The 23,815-nt window shown below is 40.9% G+C and overlaps 1 protein-coding gene across 21 annotated transcripts in view; it reads left to right on the plus strand.

Moving 5' to 3' along the window:
• The window catches only part of CTBP2 (C-terminal binding protein 2), a 427,187-nt gene that overhangs the window by 265,071 nt on the left and 138,301 nt on the right, over positions 1 to 23,815 (plus strand). The window contains exon 1 of one of the 21 annotated variants that reach the window (XM_043552059.1): positions 11,350 to 11,438. The exons of the other annotated variants lie outside the window; for them this stretch is intronic. The gene's annotated coding sequence lies outside the window, so the exon portion shown is untranslated. Of the gene's footprint in view, positions 1 to 11,349; positions 11,439 to 23,815 lie in introns of those variants that run through there. 21 annotated transcript variants of the gene reach the window in all.

The raw sequence follows: 23,815 nt of genomic DNA on the forward strand, positions 1-23,815 counted from the left end.
CTAACAGACATTTTGAAAAGAAAAGGACTTTTTTAACTAAGTCCTTTTAAACTATTTAAACAGGAGACTAATAAATGTTTAAATTGTTCAAGAAAGTGTGCATTAATACTGTACATCCACTTTTTCATGTTTGACTTGGAGCCATTCAGTTTGAAACTGGTAACTTTTTTGTAATTTTTTTATTAAAAAAAAAAGAAAAATCAGTTGAATTAGTTTATGTATTGCCTTTACTCTCACAATAGTGAAAAGCTCTCATCAAGTATGTATCAGATTATTTTATTATGCCAACATTAATATTGGAAGCACACACGTAATCTGGAGTCAGCAGGTTCATACGCTACTATCTCATTAAATTTTCAGGCAAAAGCTGCAAAAATTAATTGGAGGCATGTAATAGTTTAGAATGTGAGCTGGCTTATGGTAATATAAATTATGTGAAGAGAAGACAGTTTTATATACTGAGAGGGGGAAAACTGGTTTACTTTAATGAGAAGAGATAGAAATGTGGAGCTATTTTTTCATTACAGATGCACTCTAAACTGTTTGGACTTACTTGATGAATAGAGTTAATTCTCTGCTACAGTTCCAATAATTCATGTTGCACAGTTTAATGACTTCTAGATAAAAACAGGATTGAAATGTTAATTTCTGTGAAGAAATTGGAGTACTCTCATATATCAGGCTTTTTTTCTATTAAACTACTAGTTAATTTCACTAAACAAGTCTCTTGGAGATATTTCATGCTACATAGATTTTTGTATTTCTTACCTGCTTTTTTATTTTTATTTCTTATTATGTCACTGGTTGTGAACATTGGCTTCTGTAGAATTCAGCCTTGTAGAAATTTCAGTTGTACTTAATCTGCTGTCATAATAAAAGTTGTGGGATTGGGGTTTTTTTTTTTTTTAGTTCAATAAATGATTTTTAAGCCTTTTGATATTTTCTCCCATAATTTATTTACAAATTAATGTTATAGTCCCACCCAATGAAATCTTCTATTCAGTATATTTCTGAGAGCATGGGGAGCAGATTCTCATCTGTTAATATATTGTCTTGTTTCTATTGACTTTACTGGAGCTATGACCATTTGAACCAGCTGAGACTACCCCATGGTTAGCAAGGTCTTACTGAATTAGTTTATATTGAATATGCAGCTCATGTTGTAGCATTGTGAATTGCTGGGTGGTTAGCAATCTCTGAACAGTGCTCCCATACTTTGAGTTAATCTTTTATTGGTGGTGGTGTTATTTATTTGTACAGTATTGCCTTAGTTCCTGGGAGCCCCAGTCAGAACAAGGACCCCAATGTACTAGATGCTGTACAAACAGAATAAAAAGACAGTCCCTGCCCTAAAAAGCTTACAATCTGGTGATTTATCATTTTAATTTCATCTTAATTTTTCTTTACTTGATTTTCAATTTGACATTTGCCTTTTTTAGTTAGAGGGGAGTTTTGGTAATTTCACTTTTTGTTTTTCATTTTACTATTAGATTTTTTAAAATAATTTTAAACAATTTTATCCTTGTGGCCCACCTTCACTTCCCTTCTTGTTTCACACTACTGACTTTTTTCATGTATTTCCATTTCTATTATCATACTCTGGATAAGTGCTTTTTGTTGGTTCACTGTTAAGAAGAACATAAGAATGGTCATACTGGGTCAGACCAATGGTCCATCTAGCCAAGTATGCTGTCTCTGACAATGGCCAGTGCCAGATGCTTCAAAGGGAATGAACAGAACAGGGCATTTTCAAGTGATCAATCCCCTGTCATCCAGTCCCAGTTTCTTGTAGTCAGCTGATTAGAGGCACCCAGAACATGGGGTTGCATTCCTGACCATCTTGACTAATAGCCATAGATGGACTTGTCCTCCATGAACTTATCTAATTCTCTTTTGAACCCAGTTATACTTCTGTCCTTCGCAACATCCCCTGGCAATGAGTTCCACAGGTTGACTGCATTGTATGAAAAAGTGCTTCTTTTTGTTTGTTTTTAAATCTGTTGCCTATTATTTTCATTGGGTGACCTCTAGTTCTTGTGTTATGTGAAGCAATAAATAACGCTTCCCTGTTAACTTTCTTCACATCATTCATGATTTTATAGACCTCTATAATATTCCCCCTTAGTTATCTCTTTTCTAAGATTGACAGTCCCAGTCTGTTTTTTCTCTCTCCTCATATGGAAGCTGTTCCATACCCTAATCATTTTTATTTCCTTTCTCTGCACCTTTTCCAATTGTAATATATCTTTTTTGGGATGGGGTCACCAGGATTGCATGCAGTATTCAATGCGTGGGCATATCATGGATTTATATAGTGGCATTATGATATTTTCTGTCTGCTTATCTCTCCCTTTCCTAATGGTTCCTAACATTCTGTTTGCTTTTTTGACTGCTGCTGCACATTGAGCAGTTTTCAGAGAACAATCCACGATGAAGCCAAGATTTTTTATTTTTTTTTGGTGAGTGGTAACAGCTAATTTAGACCCCATTATTTTGTGGGTTTATTTTTTCCAATGTACATTACTTTGCAGTTATCACCATTGAATTTCATCTGCCATGTTGTTTCACCCAGTTTAGTGAACTCTTTGCGGTTAACTTTGGATTTAGCTTTCTTGAGTAATTTTGTATTATCTGCATTGGTTAGTTTCAGTTGTGATATTCTGCCATTTCTCCTTTTTGGGGTCCACTGGGCCTGATCCTGCACTGTATATACTCAGGTAAAATTCCCATTGAATACAATAAAGGCTAGATCCTCAGCTGGTGTAAATCTGCTTGATTTACATCTACTGAGAAACTGACTCTTAGTAAGGACTGTGAAAGTTACCTACTACGTGTAACTTCTGGTTGTCATCCTTGATGCTTTGGCTGCTGTTCCCTTCACCTGGTGGCAGTTCTATAGTTAATATGCTTTCTGCTGTTGGCTGCATTTACCCAGGGATTTTTCTGCATTTTTATTTTTTGCTGCTGCCATATTTTGATGGCAGTGCTCTGCTAGTGTACTAAATGTTGTTTTGACTGTTGTTGGATCTTGTTCATTCCATTATTGACCACAGAATGGTCTGGCGCTGTATCTGAATAAACCCTGAATCTTGGTGAAGATCGGGTCTAGGTCCAAATGTTGTGGTTTAGGCATCTTTATCACTCACATCTTGAAGTATTGTATTCACATCTTGAAGTAATTGTTGAACTTTCATTATTTTGTTTCCATTTTTATTCTAGTGTAAAGTTATTTAGCTCTCCATTCAGTTTTAGTGGCTGATACAGAAGAATTTCTATTCTTGGTCTGCTGGTATAATGAAAGAGTGTGAAGGACAGATTTAGAGGACATCTGCTTTAGAACGTACCGTTCTGTATCCAGTTTGCTATTTCAGGTGCCAGAGCAATATACTAGGTGTTCACATACATGCATTTTTCAGTATAATAGATTATGCTGTTTTGATGTTTCAGTTCTGCTTTTATTCTTCTTCCGAAAGGTGTGTTGAATGAACATTCACTCTCTTCTGTAGACTCCAGAAGGACCTATTAAAAAGAGCTGATATCATCTGTTCTCTTTATCCCGATGAAGCCTGTTCTTCATGTCCTTTCTGTTAATTCAAATACCACGGTGTCACAAGGGCAGTATCAAGCCAACTATACCTGGAGAGGCATGTAAATCTAAGGTAGACCGTTTACAATATGGTCATTTCTTCCAAGTTACTTAATTAAAAGCAAGATTTTGAGTAATACAGCCTATTTAGTTTGATCGCATCATAATTGCTCCAAACTTAGGCTTGGCTTCTACGCTTGTCTCTTGCCCCTTGAGGCATGACCACCAGAATCTAATTAATCATTTGCTTCCCCAGTTCAGCAACATACTTATGCATGTTCCTGACTTTAAACATGTGATCAATCCCATTGATTGAGGACTACTCATATGCTGAAAGTAAAGTGTGTACTTAATATCTTGCTAAATTGGGGCTGTCACAATGGGCCAAGCATTGCACTGCAGCGAAGTACAATTTTAGTCCATAAGTTGTGGCTGCCAGCTCTATAATATTGGCATTAGCATCTCAACATTTATATAAAAATAACAAACTCAGAATTTGGCTGTTTGCACTTGTGATGGGGTTCACCATTCTGATGCCTCCTGCCAGCTGTCATGGGAATTAGCTTTACTCGCCAGGGCGCCCCCCTCTGGTGGTGCCTCGCCACTGTAACTTTCATTCCAGGTCTGTGCCACAGTCTGTGTTCCCCCTTCCGGGGGATCTGAGATCTCTGTCCAGTCACTTCTTCCTGGGCAACTGCAGCCCATTGTCCCAGGGCCACTTCCCAGCTCCAGCACTTCCTTCTGCCCTTACCTCAGGCCCTAGTGGCCAGCCAGGAGCTCTCTCTAGCTCTCCCGGTCCTTACTTGCAATACTGCTGTGTCCCAGGTGCTGGTGCTCCTTCCTCGTGCTAGGAGTCTGTTCTTCTCCCTCAAGCTCCAGTCAGCTATTGCCCTCTGCTCTGCCCTGCAGCCCTTATATGAGCCTGCCGGGCCATGATTGGCTGCTCCTCTTGTCCCATTTGTAATTGGCTGCTTCTGGCTCTGCCTCTCTAGGGCTGCTTTTAACCCCTTTTCTGCCAGTGTGGGGCAGCCGTCCCATCACAGCACTTTTAAAGAAACAAGGAAATCCTCAAAAGCAAGCACTTAGTTGCAGTGTGTGAAAGGAGGCTCCTGACCTGGGTCTCGGCTAACATTGAGGGGCAGCTCCTGCAACCCAGCATCACCCAGCTCTGCCCCAGAGCAGAAGCAGGCAAGCCTTCTTAACTGGCCTGCTGTCTCTCTGTTGGTCAGTGTCTCCTCCTGGCCCTTCTGAGTGTCTGGAGGACTAACTCTTGTTGGTAGTATAACTTGAGCAGGGTGTCAGGGCACCAACACCTTCAGCAGGAGACAGAGAAGACCTGATAGACCCTATCACAAGGGCCTCATTGTTTTGGTCGTTCCCCTGCCGTTGTGTTTTTCCACTAATCCTCTTTTTAGTTCCTAGTTCTTCTTGTGAATTAGACACATCTAACTCAACAGGAAAGTTCCTGAAAGGACCCTCTGAACTTTTATTTATACATGTGCCAACCTCATTCTAGTTGTGAGGACTTTTAAAATTAAAATCGGAAAAGTTTTGCTCGTTGAAAGGGTTTCCCTGTTCTCTGGAAATCACCATATTTCATAGTGAAAGGCAAATAGTTGATTTTACACTTTCTTTGAATTAAAGCTTCTAGCCTGCAGCGTCTTGTTCTGCCATGGTTCTGATTGAGTTTTATTACTTATTCCACTTGGTCCACCTGTGTCATTTTGACGTCTTCATTGGTGATTCTGTATCTCCACTTTTTCATTTGCCATTTTTGATTCCCCTCTGATATGTTCTCTACTTGTCTTTACTGACTCAGTAACTGTCTATCTTTACAATGAGTCATTGCCTGGTATTAGTTCTAGTTTAACTCCACTATAAAATCCTCTTTCGACCCCTCATTGTTCACTAAAAAATCCAATTAACTCATTGATGAATTCCACAGAGAATAAATAATGCAGGCCTGTCTAGATCCCATTTTTCTAATGCAATGTCTGTGGCTGGAGAAGCCTGGTACACTGTGCTCACCCCAGTATTTTTTAATAGGTAGTTAGTCAACATATAGTTGATTGTCTCTCTGCGAATATGGAAATAGATGAGGTGGGCGTCCATGGCAACTTGTTCTAGTCTAGAGCCCAAAGAATGACTTGCTTCTTTCGTTTCCTCTCTTCCTTATTAATGGACTTACTCTTTGTTTTATAAGAGATTTGTTTGTGTCCGCTGTTGTTACTGTGAAAAGTTTTCAAACATGGGTGCTTAAAATTAGGAGCCTCATTCTGTATGTAGGAACCAAAATAAAAGTGGCCTGATTTTTCTGGGGTATCGAGCACCTGCAACTCCAGTGTAAATTAGTGGGAGCTGCAGGTACTTGGTTCCTCTGAAAATCAGGCTGCTTTTACTCACCTTCCCAACTTTATGCTACCCAAGCTTGAAAATTGTTGCCATTGTTTATACGTTGCCATAAATACTTGTGGTTCTGTACATACATGTGGAAGACAATGGCATGGACTTGGAGAACTTGCATGCTAAGTAAGACCTGACATGACAAAGAAAGTTAGCAAACATTAGGAAGATGGAGGACAAGTGTTACAGAAACAAAATCATGTAATGGCTTTGATTATTAATGCACGTTTCTTGAAAATGGGTTTTTGTACATACTTTTCACAATTTATATTCAAGTGAAGCAGTTATTTGGCTACATGAGAATTTTCAAACCTACAAGTAAAGAACTACAGAAAATAACCCAATCTGAAATCTACTGGTTGTAGATAAATGTAACATAACATAGCTTGAAAGAGGAATTGATGAACTACATGGTCCTGATACATGTTGTGTTGAGAACCTCTTTGTTGCCTTGCCAAGGATAAGGGAAAGTACTCCCTCCCCTTGTCTGGAGGAAATCTTTGTGTTGCTCCATTGTTTGTGACATGGACACTTGGACATGTAAAGTCTGAAATAGGCTTCCTTCACATTGGATGAATGCTCTTCTCCTTAGCCCAAAAGTACAGAGTACTGTCTGTCTCTCTCAATTTTGTTAATATTTAATTGCAACACATTAGCTCTGAACCTTAATATTTGGAATCTGGGTGATTTAAGGATTACCCCTATCCTCTAACCACATTGTTATCAGAGAGTAAAGACTTTCCTTCTAACTGTCTGAGAAATATTGTACATCAAAATATCATCTTTCTTCTCCTGACACCTCTGCATGTGCAGGATGTAATCACCTGTCAGACAGATTATTGCAATCCTTGTCAATAGGCCCTCTGTGCGAGCTTTAGGGAAACATCAACTGGCCTCAAGTTCTTCTGATGAGATGAATTGACTATGCAAAGTATAGCTAACCGGTTTCTCCAGTTACTTAGTTATTCCACAGGTGTCCTCAGAAAGTTGCAAATTAGTTTTGAGTGGATGCTTTCTTATGGCCTCAGTGCTGCCTACTTGCACTTTTGTCTCCTCACATTCCATATTGCACCATGTGCTTTTGGGTACTAGTTTGTATTAATCATTTCCAAATACTGATTGGAAATGGCAGGTGCCAGAGCCGTTGACGGTTTTGCCCCAGGGCAAAGGAATTCTCTGGCCAATGACATTAGATCAGCAAATTCCACATCCAGGTTTAAAAGCAGTCAAAAGACATTTCTGTGTTCTCAAGCCTTTTAGTTGGTTGAAGTGAGCTATGTGTATTATCCTTTTCTTGTACAGTGCCCCGGGTTGTTTGTTATGAAAGGGGCTTTATAAATGGACATTGTGTTGTATTGTATGGTTTTGGTATTTGACATTGGATTAAAAAAGTGTCACGTGCACAAGGTGTATGGTACAATTATTTTAACCTATTTTTCTAGTGTGGAAAATCTGCTTAAAATAGGACTTGCTGAAATCATTGTACCATATACAAAGGGGTTATTAAAATGCACTCTAGAAATAGAAAATAGGATTAGAGGAGACACTTTGGCTTTGAGGCCTTCTTCAGCCGAAAGAAGGCCTCATGGCCAAAATGTCTCTCTTAATCTCATTTCCTGTTTTCTGGTTTGAATTTTATTAACCCCTTTCTTCTTTCCCTCTGTCTGTTCTCAGTTTAGATGCTGGTGCAATGTCAGTTTTCTTTCCTCTCTTAGAATTCTAGGCTTCGTAAGACACACACAAGAACATACATTCCCCTGTAGTAGCAAGATCTTTTATACACTGTGCAGGAGAACAAGCAATTTATATAAACTGGCCTGTTGGTTTGTTTTGATTTTTTGCAATCAGTCAGGATTTTTTTCTTTCCTGTCAACAATTGAGGTCTATTGTTCATTTGCCATATATAAAGAACACCTGGCAACAGTAATTATTTTATGAGAGATATTGCCTTTCACGTCTAGCTGAAGGCAATAGCAATTCACCATTGGCTACCTGAAATATGATTATTTAGGTGGTACTGAAGTGATTTGATTTTTTTTAATAGAAACTGCAACTTTACATTAAATCATTGCAATTCCATGTATTCCATGTTTCTTTTGTATTTTCAGATTGAAATTTGCTGGATGATACTGTGTTGGTATTTAATTAGTTTACTTCACTTTATCATTTTAGTTTTGACAAGCTAAACTCTATTTTAATTTTAAAAGTTTAGAAATTAGTGTCACAGACTGGAAAATAACCTTTGTGATTCATTTCCAACTGCCATTTGTCAGTGAAGCACGCTAAAAAGACCGAGAACCTAGCAGAAAGCAATTGTGCTCAGTTTAGCACGCCTTACTCTGGAGGAATCCTGTCTGACTTCAGTTTTGCTTCAGGTTTCAGAGTAACAGCCGTGTTAGTCTGTATTCGCAAAATGAAAAGGAGGACTTGTGGCACCTTAGAGACTAACCAATTTATTTGAGCCGCATCCGATGAAGTGAGCTGTAGCTCACGAAAGCTCATGCTCAAATAAATTGGTTAGTCTCTAAGGTGCCACAAGTCCTCCTTTTAATTTTGCTTCAGTAGTTTTAAAAAAAACCCACAGGTGACTCATGGTGACAGTGGCAAAATACATGGACATATAAAAGCAGATGTGTGTGGGTGGGGTAGAGTTACATCTAACCTGGAAGTTGAGGAGGAAGAGCTTAAACTTAATTTTGGAGGAGAGGGGAAGCTGAAGTTGCACTGATGAAAAGATTTGGAACTTTGAAATTTTCCAACAAAAGAAAGGGACACATTTTTTGTGAACATTTTTTGTGATTTTTTTTTTTTTACCAACTCTACGATGAAGGGTTTAACGACATGGGATTTGTAGTAAAATGACCTAAAGTGCTTACTTGTGTTGTTGGAACAAAACTACCTTTGTAAACCCACCTCTGTTCATCATGTTATACCAACAAAATTAACACTGGTATGAAGAAGCCTTCTAAAGGGAATTGAACTTTTTTCTGGGTGTCCTCTGGCCTGAGTCTTTGGGTCATTGGGCCATTTGTGGCTGATCTGCCACACAGCATGGGATTTAATGTTCTATCTCTACATGATGTGTTTTGTCACTAGAACCACTTTCCCACAAAAATCCCAGATGTCAAAGTTTGTGGACATTCATATAAAATCAGAAATAACGGCTTGGAGGTCATAGAATTCAGGAGAGCTATGAGAAGAGTCATGCCTCAGTGTGGTAGGATGGATTGTGGGCCTGAGGTGGCAAATCAGAATGTCTTCTAAAGTTTTAAAATCAGAGTGGAGAGTTTTTAGGATGATACTTGGAAGCTTGTTTTGTAGCTGTCTCTATCTGGCTTAAAATTCAGGCCACGCCTGTGTGAGGGCTGCCATCTTGGCCAGCTCACCAGGGATTGAACTGGGAACCTGCAGAGCTAAAAAGATGAGCTTCTCTAACTTGAGCTCAAAGGCCAGTGCATAGAGGAGCACCTGTAACACTCTTCATAGGTTACATCTCCAGTCTCCAAATATTAAAATCTCCTATTTGAAAGAACTCTTAGGGATCAATTTTTAAATGGTGGGTGCCTTTATGATGTCCAAATTTGGAGGCTTAAAGTCAGTCCTTGTCTTGTCAGATGAACATTTACATATCTGAGCATCACTTTGGACATCCAGATGTGACAATTGAATATCCTGTTAAGACACCTGCTTTGAAAATTCATGACCTTTTTCTGTGACTGTCACAAACCACACAACCTTTATGGATTTCCTGGCATGCTGATACGTGATGATTCAATCACAGAGTGGTATTGTTTCTCCAAACAAAAGTAAACATTCAAAAAAGGCAGTATATTTTCCTGAAATACCATATTAAATACCAGACATTTCTATCTTAGAAAGGCTGCTCCTTCCTCGAAAGGATACAAATGCTAAACTGAAAACCTTACAACGAAAGGTTAATTTTTCTCCCTCAACATCTTACTAAGTCAAACCCTGCACATGAGGTCATTCGCTATTTTGTACATTTCCAAAGACTGCTTCATATATCCCTGATATCAGTTTTGTGTCTCTTGGCAACAGATTGGCTCTGGCACCCTAAGGACAGGGTGAGTTGGCATTCTTGAACTGCCAGGAGACACAAAGTAGATATATTTGATGTCTGTTTGAAAATACATTAAAAATAATATGTAAAAGAATGTTTTTGAAAAATCTCATTTTTAAATAGTCCCTCGTTGCCCTTTTAAAAAGAAATATGTTTAACTCCCACTGCCTTCTGTGGATGGAATAGTCCTATTTGGAATGCTGTTTGCTCTTGAAAAAGGAATGATGACTTGGTCATGGAATTTGTTTTCATTCCCTCTCCCTGTGTATTGAAGAGAAAACCTGCTAGAACCGTGAGAAGAGGACATCTGTTTTTTTTTAAGGCAATCTGTTAGCATTAATAAAGGATGCAGTGCTCAGTGTTTTGTTTAAATGTTTTAGTGATTTTTCCTTTTTGGTGGGAAAAGGTGTTTCTGAATATTTTAAGGCTGGTTATGACGTGCCTATTAGATGATCTTGGCAAAGTTTTAGGTGCCGTGTGTGCATAATCAGGACCAGTGCTATAACCATTTAGAACAATTTGTAATGCGCAGCACAGCTAAAAACCTGTGTCAAGCAGTCAGTCAGTTAAATGAGTGTCATCCTACCTAGGTTTGAAATGAATCGGTTTTGCTATTAAAAATTATCCACACAGCAGCAAAAATAATTACACCAAGAGAAATGTTACCATATTTTTTGAGGGTAGGAAGGGAACAAAGACATGCTTTCAGATGTGTCTGTAATTTCTCTTGTTTAGTGGCACTCATTGGATGGAGGTGCTGCAAAGGATGGAAGGCAAATTTTTAGTGGAATTGGAGTTGATGATTGTTTTGTCTCTCACTTCAGTCGGCCCAGGATTTGTCTTTGAGAGTGTTTTGGATTTTTTGTGCGGGACATACTACCTATCTATGAGGTGTGCACTCAGAAGTGGAATGCAAGAGAGAGGGAAGGGATGAGTAGGAGAAATAGAGTAGGAAGAAAGAAAACTATTGAGGTCTTTTTTTAGATCTATTAGTGTAGCAGCACTGATGCAATTTAGGGGTTGCCATAGGTATACATACCATATAACGACCTGTAGTGTAAACAGCCACGCAATGAACCAGATTCTCAACTGGCATATATCTTTGTAGCTCCACTTAAGTAAGTGGAGTTACTCCAATTCACACCAGCTGAGGATCTGGCCCTATAAGTGCAGATCTTTTTGGAATGCACATGGATACTGTGTTAGGGCTGCAAAAATGCTTCTGTCCTTCTTTGTGAAAATGGGTTCTATTTTATTTTACTCTTTCCCATTAGACTTGGACAGCCACTGAATTATATGTGCCCACAGACTTCGAAGTGTGCTTCCACAGGCAGCCATGACAGGAGGGTTTGTGAACATCTGTTGCTGGTGAGCACAACCAAGTAATCTCTGTTAATCCACCATAGAACATGCAAATAGGAACATGTATCAGGTTCCCTGTGCATTTATTTTTTTTATTTGAAAAAGTTGCGTTTATTGAAGCCTAGATTTCCAGTGCACCAAACTTGAATAGATATCCTTGGCTGTACTGTGTATGGAGGTGCTGCCAGGTTGGGCCCTGATTTGTCAGGTTCCTGGCAGATTGCCTGAGTAGCCTTTGGAGTCACCAAGTTTGGATGTCTCAGCCTGAGGAGTGGAAACTGTATTTTGTATGATAAAGTTGAAAAGTTCTAATAAGTAAAAACCATACATAATCCTTGACCAACGGGGACTGTGAAAACAGCACTGTTATCTCAGACAGGCATCTGTTCTTCTTACCATGTATGTATAGCTATCTTTGACATTAAAGGGGAGTTGCAAACCTGTATGCAGAAGAGAATAGGCCCCTGTGTCTGTAAGTGATGACCCTCCTTCCTTCTCTTCCCACTTATTTAGTATTTCTGCCAGTGCAGCATCTGATCCTGATGGCTCTTTTCCTGTGATCTAATTACGCTGTTAGAAAATTGTTCTAGGTTTTCTCTATCCCTCCCCCCACCGGAAAAAAGAAAAGAATTTTCTGTTTATCTTCAGAATTTTTAACGGTTGGCAGTTGATCTCCCTTTCCTTGTCCATCCACCGCGTTAATTTCAGAGCTTGGATTTTCTGTAATAAAATGAAATTATCAAGGTAGTTTACATTGTCGCTGCAGGTCACGTTCACAAACCATGAGACCTGACTGGCTTCTTGCAGCTGTAATTCCTAAGCAGAGTATGTGAGAAGATGTAAACAGAAGTATCTCATTCATTTTACATAGGAGAGGGACTTGATCTGCGTACCAATATGGACTCTCACATTGTACTCCTCTTCATTTAATTATATATGTGTAGTGACTATTTTTAAACATATATCCTTATGTCAGTTCCAAGGAGCCAGATTTGTTTTTTTGAAAATACTTAATTGATAATGGAACTAGAAAATAAATATCCATTTTAAAATCAGTTGTATATAAGAAGTCATCAAACACAAGGGCAGAAGCTGGCGCATAAATTTTAATTTAGTGTGGATTTCCTTTGTCAGTTTACATGGAGGGCAGAGAATTATCTTGCTGAAAAAGGTGGTGATTGATCACATGCTGGTAAATAAATCAAGTCCATAAAAAATAGAGATGATTAACAGACACAGTGGAATTATCATATTGCAGTACTGGTGCCTGTCAAGCGCCAGATGTGTTGTGCGTTCATAGAGTGTCACATTCTGACATTTGATCAGTGCTTAACACAATGGGACAAAAGACTGGGAGTTAAAAATCTTTTAAGTGCTGCTAAGAATTCCACTGGAACTGTAAATCCATGTTTTGACTACTGACAAAGACTCTTATACCCATACAAATAGATATATAGATACTATGCCAGTGTATTTCCATGGCCTTCATGGTTTACACTGGTGTAAAGGAGATTAAAATCCGGTTCATTGGCTAGTATGATTCACAAAGGGTTAGGGGCCCTATGCACAAAAATGTCTGTCAGGGTAGTCCGTGAATGAAGACCCCAGCTTGCATGTGATACAAATTGCCTTCTAGGATCTTAAGCTGCTTTTTATCTGTTTAATGCACTCAGATATTAATTATTTGCTTTTCAGACCTAACATGTTTATAAAAAAGGTAATGGTAGAAGGATATTTAGTTCCCCAGTGATTCTGAAATAGAAATGAGAATATTTGTCACTTTCGATGGGGTTATCCACCACTGGAGCTGTGAATAAGGTATAAAAAATAAGCAGTTTTTTGTCAGGCTTAAAGTACTTTAAAACAAACAAAGCTGACACTAATGTTAAAAGTGTGACAGCATGGTGTTTGTGTGTGTGTGTAAACTGATGGGGTGAAAATCTGGGGCCTGGCTAATTGCAAAACAGCCTCCGGCTTCAGTGGGGCCAAGATTTCATCCTTGGTGGAAAACAACTGCAAAAGAACTGGTTGGATTTCTCAAAAAGTATACATCTGACATGATTCTTGGCTATGACGGGTCTGATCTTGCAGTCCTCATTCTGGAAAACTCTTCTTGCCATGCATCATCTTCCTCTTGGGTTTAGAATAATTTGGCACTTTAGGACCATTTCCGGTTCATTCTGACTGCTGCCTCCTCCCTGGCAGAACTTACAGGAATGGCAGACCTTTAAGGCTTCATCCTTCAAGAACTCAGCGGGAGTCCACAAGCACACAGGGCTGGCAGGGTTGGGCCATTAACAAAGGAGAAACTGCCCTTCCCTTCTGTTCTGAGTCACAGATGCTTGCATGTACCCTAAACAAAAATGAAGCAGGAATGCAAGAAACAGATAGTCCCTGCCACAAACAGCTTATCTTTTTGTTCTGTATGTGTACAGTGCCTAGCACAGTGGATCCTGGTCTGTGACTGGGACTCCTAGGGTTGGTACAATACAAATCATTAATACTGATAATAGTGTGTTTAAAAGGCCAAAGTAAAGCCAATAGAAAGGAACATAAACTATGGCAGGTAAAAAATATAATGTAGAAATTGGGAAGGCCAAGAGGGATGATGAAGAGTAATTAGCCAAGGACATAACATAACAGACAGCAAGAAATTCTTTAAGTATACCAGAAATAGAAAGCCTGCGAGAGCTGATTGATCGATCGGCGGGACTTCCAGGCAATAAAAGGAGCAATTAAGGATGATAAGGACATTGCAGAGAAGCTACACGTTTCTTTGCATCATCCTTCTCCACAGACCAGGCTGTGGTGGTCCTTAAATCAGACCAGCTTCTTTCAGGCAATAAAAATGAAACTGTCTGAGGTTGATGTGTCTAAAGAAGAGATGCTGGAACAAATTGATAATGAGCAACATGCCTACATCCAAGAGTTGTGAAGGAATTCGAGAATTAAGGGGCTTAGCTATCAACAAAATAATGCCATATCTTAAGACTGGAGGGTCGCAAATGTAGTATTTGTTGCCTCTTTGCCAGTTAGCCAGTATTTGGGGTCTTGTCGGGCAGTTCCTGTGAGGATGAAAAATCGATGATATGAGTCAGGAATATTCTTGGTGTAATCCTGTGTATTTACAAAAAAAAAAAAAAAAAAATTGACACAAAGTTATGCTTTCCTGAACACAGTAAAAACAAATAGCAGCAGGCAGGTGTTTGCTCAATAATCCCCAAGTCTGCCACTCTAGCAAGCTCTGAACCTAAGAAGCCAAGTTCCTTTGTTTCCTCTTAGGGTCATGCTCACAACTCCTTCACCTGGTTTTCTTAGCCTCCAACAAACCTATACCCTATCCCTGCATTTGCACCCAGGAAAACCTGTCAGTCCACAGGGTTTAGCTCTTTTTAAAAAGATGCAGAGCAGTGAGCAAAATAGAGCAGTGAGCCTGACTTTAGTTCCAGATAAACTAGTTGACAGAGTTTTTAAAAATACCCAGATGAACGTGGCATGAAAGGCGCAAACCACCATGGTTTCTGTAAAGGAAAATCATGCCTCTCCAGTCTACGAGAGTCCTTTTGGGTGTTTCAGCAAAGTGGTGGATTAAAGAGAACTAATAGGTGTAACTCATTTGGGTGTTCAAGAAGCCTTTGACAAGTCTCTGACAAGAGGTTATTAAGAAAACCATATAGTGATGGAGGTGGGAGATAAAGATTTGCCATGGATTAGAGATGGAAAACAAAGGGTAGAAATGGATGGTCAGTTTTCAGCATGAAAAAAGTTAACAGTGAGGTGCCTTAAATATTGGTATCGTGATTAGCATGTGTTTAATATTTTCATTAATAATCCAGAGAAGAGGGTGAACAGTGAGCTGGCAACATCTGAAGATGACACAGCATTGCTGAGGATAGTCAAGATGAGAGAAGATTGTGAGGAACACTAGACCAGGGTTCTCAACCTTTCTCTTGCTGAGTCCCCCCTCAACATGCTATAAAAACTCCAGGGCCATGGGGGAAGGGGAGGGGGAATGTGGGGCTCTGGGCTGGGGGGGCGGGCACCCTTGGGCATAGGCATAGTTTTACTTCTATTTTGGGGGGGGAGGGGGAGGAAGGAGCAGTGGCTGGCAGGTGGGTTCAGGGAGGGAGCGCCACTTCCACCCCGTGACTCACTTAGGAGGCCACCCAGCCTGTCTGGGCTGTGGGGGGATGCAACCAAAAAATATAACTCAAAGGGGGGACTCCATTCAAAAAGTTTTAAAATGGCTCAGGGTGCAGGGAGGGGGTAGCTAGGGGCTGTGTGCAGGCAGGGGGTAGGTAGGAGCTGTGTGCGGGCAGGGGGGTAGCTCAGGGTACGGGCAGGGGGTAGGTAGGGGCTGTGTGCGGTCAGGGGGGCTCTCAATGCAGCTCCCAGCTTCAGCAATGGCAGTGGGGGCACTGGGGTTCCCGGCTTCAGCCCCATGCCACTACTAGCTGGGGCGGCAGGGAAAGCGCTGGCTTCAGCGCTAGGGCTCGGCGCACCGGATTTCAGCCATGGGGTCCATGGCCCCCCTGAAAGGATTCGTGGAACCCCAGGGGGCTGTGGACCCCCAGTTGAGAACTGCTGTACTAGAGGCACTTAACAAAGATAGGCAAATGAGAAGTATCATGGCAGATGAAATTCATTATTGACAAATGCAAGGTTATGCACCTAGGAAGGAATGATTTGTACTGCTCATACTGATTGCTGGGTTTAAAATTAACCGTCACCACTCAAGGAAACGACCTGGGGGTCTTAGTGGACTGCTCAACATGTGCTCAGTGTGCAGCAGCAGTTAAATAAATGGGAAAAAAAATCAAACACAATGCTGCTGTATAAAGAATGGGTGAGGAAATACTGCAGATATAGTGCTACTGTACAAATGGATGGAATGCCCTGAGTTTGAATATTGTGTTTAGTTTTGGTCTCCTCGTTTCATAAAAAACATAACAGACACTGAAAGGGTTCAGAGACTTGGCAGCTAAAATGATCAGAGCCATGGAGTGACTTCCATATGAGCAGAAATTGAAAGGATTGGGACGGTTGAGAGAGGAATTATACAAGAGGGAACATGACAGAGCAGTGTTTCTAATCCTATATATCATTTTGGGCCGCAGATGCAGTCCACAATGTGTTACCTGGGCCGCAGGTTGAGAACCACAGACCCCTATTCCCAGCGCCTTGGCCCCTGCCCAGAGCCCCTGGGCATGGGGCTGTGCGGCAGGGCAACCCTGGACCCCGCCACGCTGGGCGGTAGCGCAGCCCCAAGCCCAGACCCAGCAGGGTGGCCTGGCAGCCCTGTACCCAACCGTGCGGCAGGATGGCCTGGACCTGGCAGGGTGGCCCTGACCCTGGAAGCAGCTGGGTGGCAGGGCAAGGCAGCTGGGCGGCTCAGTCCCCAGACCCTGGACTCTGCCGGGCCGTGTGGCAGGGCAGCCCGGCAGCCCCTATCCTGGACCCCGCCACGCTGGGCGGCCTTTAGCACACAGCTGGGCACACAGCTGGGCCACAGCTGTGTGCTAATTGGGCCACACACAGGCCACAGGTTAAGAACTGCTGTGATAGAAGTATATAAATTAATGAATGATATATATTTAACCTTTCTCTAAATATAATACGAAGAGAAACTCCAATGAATCTGAAAACCATTAAAACCTTTAAAAGGTAACTTTGTTTATTTTAACTACTGAATTTCAATGTGGGCACATTGATCCATGTTTTTCCATTATAGAGATTACCTTGATGCAGCTAATACTGGCTGTTCTTGGAGGCAGAACTGGCAGCTGTTCTGATCCAGTATGGCAACTGCATCACAAAGTGTAATTTCAGAGTAGCAGCCATGTTAGTCTGTATCCGTAAAAAGAAAAGGAGTACTTGTGGCACCTTAGAGACTCACAAATTTATTAGAGCATACGCTTTCGTGAGCTACAGCTCACTTCATCGGATGCATACAGTGGAAAATACAGTGGGGAGATTTTATATACACAGAGAACGTGAAACAATGGGTGTTACCATACAGACTGTAACAAGAGTGATCAAGTAAGGTGAGCTATTACCAGCAGGAGAGCGGGGGTGGGAAACCTTTTGTAGTGATAATCAAGGTGGGCCACTTCCAGCAGTTGACAAGAACGTCTGAGGAACAGCGGGGGGGAATAAACATGGGGAAATAGTTTTACTTTGTGTAATGACCCATCCACTCCCAGTCTTTATTCAAGCCTAAGTTAATTGTATCCAGTTTGCAAATTAATTCCAATTCAGCAGTCTCTCATTGGAGACTGTTTTTGAAGTTTTTTTGTTGAAGAATTGCAACTTTTAGGTCTGTAATCAAGTGACCAAAGAGATTGAAGTGTTCTCCAACTGGTTTTTGAATGTTATAATTCTTGACGTCTGATTTGTGTCCATTTATTCTTTTACGTAGAGACTGTCCAGTTTGGCTAATGTACATGGCAGAGGGGCATTGCTGGCACATGATGGCATATATCACATTGGTAGATGTGCAGGTGAACGAGCCTCTGATAGTGTGGCTGATGTGATTAGGCCCTACGATGGTGTCCCCGGAATAGATATGTGGACACAGTTGGCAACGGGCTTTGTTGCAAGGATGGGTTCCTGGGTTAGTGGTTCTGCTGTGTGTGGTTGCTGGTGAGTATTTGCTTCAGATTGGGGGGCTGTCTGTAGGCAAGGACTGGCCTGTCTGCCAAGATTTGTGAGAGTGATGGGCCGTCCTTCAGGATAGGTTGTAGATCCTTGATGATGCGTTGGAGAGGTTTTAGTTGGGGGCTGAAGGTGATGGCTAGTGGCGTTCTGTTATTTTCTTTGTTGGGCCTGTCCTGTAGTAGGTGACTTCTGGGTATTCTTCTGGCTCTGTCAGTCTGTTTCTTCACTTCAGCAGGTGGGTATTGTAGTTGTAAGATGGACTACAAGCCGTCAGGAACAGTATCCCTGATAATGTTAAGGCAAACCTGGTGGCTGAACTTTGTGACTTTGTCCTCACCCACAACTGTTTCAGATTTGGGGACAATGTATACCTTCAAATCAGTGGCATTGCTATGGGTACCCGCATGGCCCCACAGTATGCCAACATTTTTATGGCTGACTTAGAACAACGCTTCCTCTGCTCTCGTCCCCTAATGCCCCTACTCTACTTGCGCTACATTGATGACATGTTCATCATCTGGACCCATGGAAAAGAAGCCCTTGAGAAATTCCACCATGATTTCAACAATTTCCATCCCACCATCAGCCTCAGCCTGGACCAGTCCACACAAGAATTCACTTCCTGGACACTACGGTGCTAATAAGCGATGGTCACATAAACACCACCCTATACTGGAAACCTACTGACCGCTATACTTACCTACATGCCTCCAGCTTTCATCCAGACCACACTACACGATCCATTGTCTACAGCTAAGCTCTACGATACAACTACATTTGCTCCAGCCCCTCAAACAGAGACAAACACCTACAAGATCTACAAACACCTAGAAGATCTCTATTAAGCGTTCTTCAAAACTTCAAAAACAGACTCCAAGGAGAGACTGCTGAATTGGAATTAATTTGCAAACTGGATACAATTAACTTAGGCTTGAATAAAGACTGGGAGTGGATGTGTCATTACACAAAGTAAAACTATTTCCCCTTGTTTATTTCCCCTCCTGCTGTTCTTGTCAACTGCTGGAAATGGTCCACCTTGATTATCACTACAAAAGGTCCTCCCCCACCCTCACCCCCCGGCTCTCCTGCTGGTAATAGCTCACCTTTCCTGATCACTCTTGTTACAGTCTGTATGGTAGATTTCAGAGTAGCAGCCGTGTTAGTCTGTATTCGCAAAAAGAAAAGGAGGACTTGTGGCACCTTAGAGACTAACCAATTTATTTGAGCATAAGCTTTCATGAGCTACAGCTCACTTCATCGGATGCATCGGGTGCCACAAGTACTCCTTTTCTTTTTAAAGTGTAATTTTGTTCACCTGATTTTGACAAACTTATTTCTAGTTTAATTATTTATGATACTTTATTACAGTAGGTGCCACAGTGTGTTTTTAAAGCCTTCTAAGTAATATGAGCCCTCCCTGTGTGTTGCTGCACTGTTATTAAATAGGTTTCAGGGTAGCAGCTGTGTTAGTCTGTATTCGCAAAAAGAAAAGGAGTACTTGTGGCACCTTAGAGACTAACAAATTTATTTGAGCATAAGCTTTCGTGAGCTACAGCTCACTTCATCAGATGCATTCAGTGGAAAAAAAAATGCGTCCAATGAAGTGAGCTGTAGCTCACGAAAGCTTATGCTCAAATAAATTTGTTAGTCTCTAAGGTGCCACAAGTCCTCCTTTTCTTTTTGTTATTAAATAATTGCTGATGATTTCATAGATTTTAAGGCCAGAAGGAACTATTATGATAATCTAGTCTGACCTCCTGCATAACCCAGTCCTTAGAACCTCACCCAATAAATTTAGCATCAAGCCCATGACTTTTGTTTGAGCTGCAGCATATGCAAGGGTGAAAGTAACATTGAACTCTTACCAGTATGGGGCTGGCTCTGGACCCCCGGAGGAGGCAGGACCTTGGCGGAAGGGGCAGGGCTGCGGGTCAGTATCCCCCAGCCAGCTCATTTGCACTGCTTGGCTTGTGCCGCTTGGGCCTCTAGTGGTGATTTAAAGGGCTTGGGGTCCCGGCCACTGCCCGCAGTAGCTGCAGCGGCAGCTGGAGCCCCAGGTGCTTTTAAATTGCTGGCCCTGGGGCAGCTGCTCTGCCCCCCTCCTCCCCGGTGGCGGAGGCCCGGTAGGGGGAGGGGAGGCAAAAGGGACAACGATCTTAAAGCAGGGTCCTTTGCCGTGGCAGCGCTTTAACATCGGCTGCATACGGGCCAGTACCGGTGGCCACTTTTTACCGGTACACTGTACTGGCCCGCACTGGCTTACTTTCACCCCTGAGCATATGTTGTAAATAGATATACAGTCTTGATCTAAGGACTTTGTGATGGAGAATCCACCCCATCTGGAGGCAGGGTTAAACCACTGGGTTTTTTGGGTGTGTAAATTAGCAAGGCTCTACTGTTCTAGCAAGGAGAGCACTTCCGCAATAATTTCAGGCAGTTATGGTTCTTAATCACAAGGAGATTGTTATACCAAGCTATTTGAAAATTTATTTGGGTTTTCTTTGATTTTAGTTGCATGAAAATAAGGTTTGTCTGCCCCCCCAAAATACAGGACATTGCAGATGTTTAGCTGAGTGTAAAGTGCTGCAGATGTAGCTAAATTCACACTAGGTTAAAGTGATTTGTTCACTTTGCAGTAAGCTATTATATTAAATACATAAATATGAACAGTGTTAACTCAGAAGTACATTTATTTGACAAGATTACTACAAGTTTTCAGGTACAGTATTGAAACAGTTTAACATTGTTAAAAATGATGGGGAAAAATGCCAGCTCAAGTTTTAAGCTCTGTCAGAAATACTTGGAATCAAACAGTGTGACCAGTGCCATAAGTATTTTTATCTGCCTATATAGTGTGCTCTGTAAAAAGTGGCTTTTATTGGATTTAGGATGATTCGTTTTTTAAAAATTCATTTAGTGATTTGTTTTTTTTTTTAAATAACTGTTTTGGTAGCTGAACTTTGCATCTAAATTTTAGAACTTATTTTATATTTGCTTTTGACAAAAACCATAGTGGATACAACTTTAACAGAGTGGTTAAATTTATACCTGATGTTTGTCAGTTGATTACATCTGGGATAAATTTGACCTAGTAGAGTTAGTCATTGAGGAGGGAAGAGATGTTGTCATAGAGACTGTACAATTGCTTCTGAGCCTTGATTCGTAAACAATTAAAGTAAATGAATCCATACAAAATGTGTAAAAAGAGAACTCTCTGAGAGACTAGATGGCCCAGGGAACTAGTAGCAGAACTGACCCTTTCACTTTTAGAATGCTGGTTCAAATCCATCCTGGGTCAGTTTTGATTGAAAGCTGTTACAACCAGATATGGGTTTTTAGTGGCCTATATGAAATGTGTGTGGGTTTCTGTTCATCTCCTCGTGGGCAAATGTCTATATCACCGCATATGCAGCCCACAGTGTGTTACTTGGGCTGCAGGTTGAGAATCTATATCACGGGACATATTCAAACAAAGACATGCACCACAATTGGCACCAATTAGTACTCTCATTGGCTGTCCACAGAAGAGATCACAAGACTAGGAAGGACATGCACTCTCTACTCTAGAGTTTCTGGTTCCATTTCAGGGTAGGAGGCACATTGGTTTGGCTGAAAGAGGAAATTTGTACTACCATTGTCTAAGCTGTGTCCATGTGGTGATAAAGGATTTCTGTCTCCGGCACTGTCAAGCCAGCATCCTTCATGAGCTCCATCATTCACACACAAATTTAAAAATGTTTTTAAAAAACCAGAACTCTCCAAAGAATCAGGAGCCGGTCCAGCCAAATCAGCCACTCTGCCAGGAAATAGCTTGGATAGTACAGTTTTCTGCCGGCACTACAGCCCTGCCAACAGCATAATCCCTTGCTAGAACACTGGAACAAAATTAGATAGCACAGCTACTAATCAAGCACAGTCTAATTAATATTAACACCATATATCTACATAATTCACAGTATCCTTCATACTTGCTTATGCAGTAAAGACACAGGTTGGCCGGGAATCATATACCAAAATACAGAGCCAATACCTAATAAGCGTGGCACTTGGCGTGTAATACTGATCTGAGATCATAGGTTTTGTAATAGGTAAACAAAACATTGGCTCTTCTTCAACTGAGAGTCAGCTTTGTTTCCAGTCCTCAGTAATGGCTATCCTCGAGGAGGAGATGAGTGAATATTTGGGGATATTTAGAACCAGGATTTTGGTTCAGCTCTTTTAGACATAGAGTCAAGCTGACTAATTCCAATCTTGATCCAGGTTTGCATTCTGATGCCCTTCTGCCAAGTAGCTTAGTGTATTCAGAATCAGAGGTTTTAGTCCTGAGCCTGTAACGAACCACCACAGATGTGGTGATCAGTGTATATTCACTAGAGCAGAATGAATTTATGAATTTCCATCCCACAGGAAATTCCAGCACTTTGGTATTTGTTTTTGTCATGAAACGGGACAAAAATTTGAAATTTCAAAATTTTCTACAGAACAGAAATTCTGAAAAACTTCAACTTGGAAACATGAGAACATTTTGTATAGGCATTTTCCATCAAAATAAAATATTTCAGTGTTTTTTCAGGGAGGCTGAAATGGCTCACAGGAGAGAATGGGGCTCAGAACTACAACTCTTAAAAGGCAATGTGCCACAATAAGAAAATGCAGTGTAAAGTTTTGTTGAACTGGTTCAACACTAAACATTTTTGGGTCAATTCAAAAGAATGAAATATTCCAATTTGGATTGAACTGACCCAAAATGAAATATTTAATTTCAGTTTCCCTGATAAAACCAGAGTTCCATGGAAATTTTTGATTTTTGTGGGAACTACATTTTCCATTGGAAAATCATTCCAATGGGAAATTCCTGACCAGCTCTGTTGTTCACTTTATCTGTAAAGTGTATGAGATCCTATAGAATTTTTATTTCCAGGGTGATACCTTACAGCAGCATGTGGGGCTACAGCTGGGCCACCAAGGAGCATCCTGCTTTGTGAAGATGAGCAGAGACAATGTTCCTTAGAATTGCCATGCCTAATGAGCCAAAAGTTCTGGTATTAGGAGACGTTAATGAGCTGGAGCATATATACTAACTACAGGAAAAACCTTTTAATGGCTACAGCAGCAGTAAAAACAGTGATGCTGCTAATATGAAAGTTGATTCACAACTTAATACTGGTGGAACTGTGCACTGAATCAGATAAATTACCTTAGGCCAAGTCCCTTCTTGCGGTAAATCCATTGAATCAGGAGAGTTACGCCAGGGATGAATGCTGCCCAATTTGTATAAATGATACACTAGAGATATATGTATATAAACTTGATGGCTGTAGGGAGATGTGGTCACATTCTCTAAAACTGTCTGACTCGCATATAATAATTTATTTTCCTGGCATTTTGGGTATGCTGCTATGTTTGTGATTAGTACAGCTAGTATTCCAAACAGTATCCATAATGGTTTCCGTCTGTATCGGTTGCTCATATTTGTGTTTTATAGATGTGGTCCCCTTTCTAATTTTTCCTTTGTTCCCATAATGAAAGCAAAATGTAAGCCTTCAAAACTGAAACTGACTATTTAACTCATTTGGGATTCCATATTAAATTTCGAAGAGGGCAAGGAAATCCATTCCTCCCATCCCATTTGGATACCTTTTTACAGGTAATTTATGAAATTGTGCTTACTCCCTCCCTTCCTTCCACCCTCCTCCCCCTCCCGTCTCTTCCCTGCCATACGCACT

The sequence above is a fragment of the Chelonia mydas genome, chromosome 7, assembly GCF_015237465.2.
Source record: "Chelonia mydas isolate rCheMyd1 chromosome 7, rCheMyd1.pri.v2, whole genome shotgun sequence".
Classification (NCBI taxonomy): domain Eukaryota; kingdom Metazoa; phylum Chordata; order Testudines; family Cheloniidae; genus Chelonia; species Chelonia mydas.